Source organism: Sturnira hondurensis, unplaced genomic scaffold (assembly GCF_014824575.4).
Source record: "Sturnira hondurensis isolate 20B ecotype Veracruz unplaced genomic scaffold, ASM1482457v3 Scaffold0004271, whole genome shotgun sequence".
Lineage (NCBI taxonomy): Eukaryota > Metazoa > Chordata > Mammalia > Chiroptera > Phyllostomidae > Sturnira > Sturnira hondurensis.
Window position 1 is genome coordinate 3,189,900 of NW_028076902.1, and position 5,374 is coordinate 3,195,273.

A 5,374-nucleotide genomic window follows, 5' to 3' on the forward strand; every position below is an offset into this window, starting at 1 on the left:
AGTTTATTCCTAGGTACTTTATTCTTTTAGTTATAATTGCAAGTGGAATTGTGGGGGGGGGGTTCATTTCTATTAATGAAATTTCATTGTTAGTATGCAGAAACACAATAGATTTTTGTACATTGATTTTGAGTCCTACAACTTTACTGTATTTGTTTATTGTTTCTAACAGGTTTGGCTAGGATTATTCTATATAAAAATAATGGCTAATATAAAGAATGTGTAAAGAACTCTCACAGTTCAGCAATAAAAAAGTCTAATTAATAAATGGGAAGAAGACCTAATTAGACATTTCTCCCAAGAAGACATACAAATGGCCATCAGATATATAAAAAGATGCTCAACTTTATAGGGGAAATGTAAACCAAACCCACACTGAGCTATCACCTCACACCCGTGAGAATGGCTACATCAGTAAGACAAGTAGTCACAAGTGTTGGAGAGGTTGTAGAGAAACGGAACCCTCAATCACTGCTGGTGAATGTAAACTGGTATGGTCGCTATGGAAAACAGTTTGGAGGTTCCTAAAAAATTAGGAATAGAGCTACCATATGACCTAAAAATCCTTCTTCTTGGTATCCACCCCCCAAATTAAAACCATTTATTTGTAAAGAGATATGTACCCCTATGTTCACTGTACCATCATATTCATGGCGGCCAAGATATGGAAGCAACTGAAGTGTCCTTCAATGGATGATTAGATAAAAAACAGATGTGGCTCACATATACAATGGAATAATAAATAAGAAAAGACGAAATACCCTCATCTGAAGCAAAATGATGGATTGTGAGAATGTCACACTAAATAAAAAAAGTTAGAAAAAGACAAGAACCATATGCTCTCATTCATAGGTATGATATGAAATAGAAAACAACAAACAGAAACTCATAGACACAGACAGCAGTGTGGTGGGTACCAGCAGGGTGAGGCTGCGGTAGGAAGGAGAAAAGGGTACAGGGAGTCAAATATATCGTAACAGAAGGAGACTTGACATTGAGTGGTGAACACACAATGTGATGAACAGCTGATATATTATAGAAGTATACACTTGAAACATATAATCTTATTAACAAATGTCACCCCAATAAATTTAAAAATATTTTAAAATCTGAGTTAGGAAGTGTTCCTTTCTCTGAAAGTGTTCTGTTTTCTGAAATATACTGTGTAAAAATTTTTTTTAAAATTTCTTTTTAGTTCTTTGGTAGAACTATCCAGTGTGCAGAACAAAATTAACATTGCAGACCCGAGACTGTAATTCTTACAAAAACTTGCTTGCAAGGTTGGCCCTGGGCTAGTGTTTGGAAATTTGGGTGGCAAATATGTCCCTAAAGTAATAAAGCACTTTCCTTAAATGCTAACAGTGTTCACGGTGCCTAAGCTGTCTGTTTGTGTGATGTGGTTCATGCTAAACCACAGCTTTCCTTCTGGCCATCTGGAATTTCTGGGACTGTGGTCGGTCACCCAGGCACTGTGTGCCTACGAAAGCAACCCTGATAAAAATAACCTTGGACTTCTAGGCTCAGGCAAGCTTCCCTTGTAGAGAAGTTATGACCACATTGGTGGTCATAACTCTTCGCTGGAGGAATTATTTTACTCACTAGAAAGGACTCTCGAAAGCCTGCACCTCACTTCCTCGAGACTTGGTCCTATGTGCCTGTCCGTTCGTTAATTTTGCTCTGTATTCTTTTGCAGTGGTAAATCTTCAACCATGAGCACAGCAGCATGCCAAGTTTGCGAGGCCACAAACTGGTTTGCTAGTGAACCACAGAAACTTGGAACAGGCTTGAGGACGCCAGCACCTGCTATGAAACCACTGGGGCCGTCAGGTTTCTTTCTTAGAAGGGTTTTAATTGTAAATTCAATTTCTCCAATGGTTATGGTATATGAGATTATCTATTTTATCTTGGTTAAGTTTGAGTAGCTTGCTTCCAGAGAAAGAATCCATTTCTGCCAAGTTCTAAGTTCATAAGCAAAAGTGTTCCGAGCATTCCCTGATTATTTCTTCAGTGGCTGCAAGATCCATGCTGATAGCGTCTGCTTCATTCCTGATGCTGGTGGTGATGTCTTTACTCACTTCATTTTTGTCAGTATTGCCAGAGGTATCTTAGTTTCATTGCTTTTTCTAGCTTTTTGTTTCAGAGGTTTTTCCTATTATTTTTCTACTTTTCATTTCATTGATTTCTGTTTTTTATTATTTCCTTTGTTATGCTTGCTTTGGATTTATCTTGCTGGTTTTTTGTAGTTTCTTGTAGTAGGAATGCAGATTTCCAATTTGAGACTTTCCTTCATTTCTGATGTGAGCATTTAGAGCTATAATTTCTCTCTCACTCTGCTTTAGCTGCATCTCATATTTTTTTTTGTTTCTTGTGTTATCATTTTCATTCAGTTCTGTGCTTTTAAATTCTTTTCTTTGAGAATCCTCTTTGATCTATGGATTATTTACAGTGTGTTGTTTAATTTCCACATATTTAGAGATTTTTCTGTCACCATTTTATTATTGACTTCTGATTTGATTCTATCATGGACAGAGAATACACTCTACATAACTTATTTGAAATTTGCTGAGTTTTGTTTTACGGCCCAGGATGCAATATATCTTGGTGAATATTCTATGGGATGTTTAAAAATGTGTATTCTGCAGTTGTTGGGTGGAGTGTTCTATTTACATCAATTAAATTCCACCCATCAGATAGTATGGTCCAAATACTTTATGTCCCTGCTGCTTTTCTGTCTAGTTGTTTTAGCAGTTGCTTGTTGGGAACTGCTCTGCCTGGTTTCGGGAGTTGTAACTGCCCCCCCATGGCTAAGGCTGAGCAAGCAGCCTTCAGACTGGAAGGAGCAACCTCCAGACTGGAGCCACTAGGGAGACAAAGCTTATCTTTGGCAGAAAGCGCTGCTTCTGCTTAATTCCCTGCCCCCAGCGCTTGGTTGGTTAGTCTATGATGGGTACGAACCCTCAGAGGAGGGGCAACCTAAGCCAGACACGATCACTTGGGAGGCCCTCAAGGAAGGACTCAGGGGGCTGCAGCAAAGAGGGAGTGATGGACCTTCACCCCCCGGGCTATTGTGACATAGCCCAAGTCCCCATTTTCATCTGGGAGAAGTGCTTCCTGGCTCTAATCCACTTAAGCCTAAAAAACCTACCACTGGGAAGGCGGTGCAGCTCTTTGCTGGCTAGGGCAGGTTCCTGTTGATCAGGCTTAAGAAAGAATATGTAAAATCCTGTGAAACCTGCTTTGTTTAGAATGCTCTCATTTAAATGATAAGGGTCCAAGCAAGATGTTTGTTCCTCAAAATTTTATGGCTCTTTAGCTATCTGACCCTGACTGAAAATAAGCCCTCATCATTCTTTGAATGCTATCTATTGTTTGATCCTTACCTGTATTCTTGTGCAAAGGAACCCAGTAAAAGCCCCTTGAAGAAGGGGCTCTTGGTTTTTTGCCCTCTGAGAGATTGACCACCTCTCCTCCCCAAGCAGATCATATCTTGGTGGTTTCATTTTTATCTGTGGCAGACGGCGGGGGCGGGGGTGGTGGTGCGGGGAACGACTTGCTGGTAAAGCTCCTCCCACAATTGCTGAGAAAGTGATGTTGAAGCCTCCGATTATAATTGTGAGATTTTCTATTAATGCTTTTGGTTTTATCCTTTTGAATTCATGTGTTTTGAGATTTGGTCCTTGATGCACATGTATTTAGGATCATGCCTCACTATATGCCTCACTGATGGATTGATCATTGTACCTCTTCTTCTCTAGTTATTTATTTTCTCTGAAGTCTACTTTATCAGTTAATAATGTAGCCATTTTTAATTTCTTTACTAATGTGTTCATTAACATACATCTTTTTGTTATCCTTTTACTTTTAATTTATGTCATTATATCTGAAGTGAGTTTCTTAGAAGCAACATATAGATTGGTCATATTTTAAAATCTATTCTGCCAACCTCTTTCTTTTGATTTATATGTTTAGATCATTTACATTTAAGGTAAAAATTGATATGTTAGTTTTTGTGTTGCCATTTAATTATTTTCTGTTTGTTTTATTTCTTATTCTTATCTCTCTTTTCACATCTTCCTGTGGGCTATATAGACAATTTTTATGATTCTATCTTTACTTATTTATGGTGTTTCTTAGCATACCTCTTTGTCTAGTTTTCATAGTGGTTTCCTTGAGTATTGTTCATTTTGGATATGCGACTCACAGCAGTCTACCACTATCCACATAAACACTGGGAGGAAGGTGTAGAAGTCTCACAACTATTTCGGCCCATTTGCCTTCCTCATTTTAAAATATTGTCTTGAGTATTAGGAGCATGTTATAATTTTTGTTTCAGTCCTCTAATATGATTTATGAAGAGTTCAGGAGTTCCTGACTTCTCACACTAACTGCAAGTTTGGGGTCTCCAAGGCTTCAGGAGTGGGCTTGCAGCACTCACAGTGCTCACTGAAAGCTACTCATGGTTATGGTTTATTGGAGGAAAAGGAGACAGATTAAAATCAGCCAGAGGAAGAGGTACATGGAGTGGAGTCCAGTCGTCCTCTCCTGTGGAATGGTGGACAGTCATACCTTCTCCTGGCAATGGTGTGTGTCAGTATTCACAGGCTATTACCAACCAGAGAAACTCACCTGAGTCTTAGTATCCAGATTTTGTATTGGGGTTGGTTATATAAGATGGATGGCTGACCCAAGGCTCCAGCCACTCTGGAAGTTGAGCTGATACTAAGCGGCCCATAGCCCACACTGTAAATAGGTTGTCTGGTGTGATCCAAGGTCCCCAGGTAAACAACGACACTCTCACCAGGCAAGACATTCCCAGAGGTTAAAGATTACCTTCTGAGAGCCAGTGGGAAGGCCAGACCTCTCTTTAGGTAAGGTTAATTCTTTACTACACAATTTGCAAAACTCATGAGGAAAAGGATACTCTACTTCATGCACCTATATTTCTACCCTCTTCACTGTTCGCTCTTCCTTCCTGGTGATTTATAATTTCTTTCTTTTTTAAAAATAATTTCTGCTTGATGGTTTTCTTTACCTGATCTTTATGGGTGCACCCAATAGCAACACGTTCCTATAGTCTTTCTTTGTCTCAGAATATCTTTATTTCCTCTTCATTTCTGAAGGAGAGTTTCACCAGATAAAGAATTTGTGGTTACAGTTCCTGTCGTTTAGCACTTGAAAAATATTTTGTGTCACTTCCTTCTGGCCTCCGAGGTTTCTGAAGCCGAGTCTGCTCTATTCCGAATTGATGTTGCCCTCCAGACGACGTGTGTTATCTCTGTCTGCTTTCGAGAGTTTTTAGATTTCAGAGGCTTAATTATGGCCTGCTTGGCAGGCATCTCTTTTAGTTTATCTTGTTTAGGGTTTTCTCATGTTT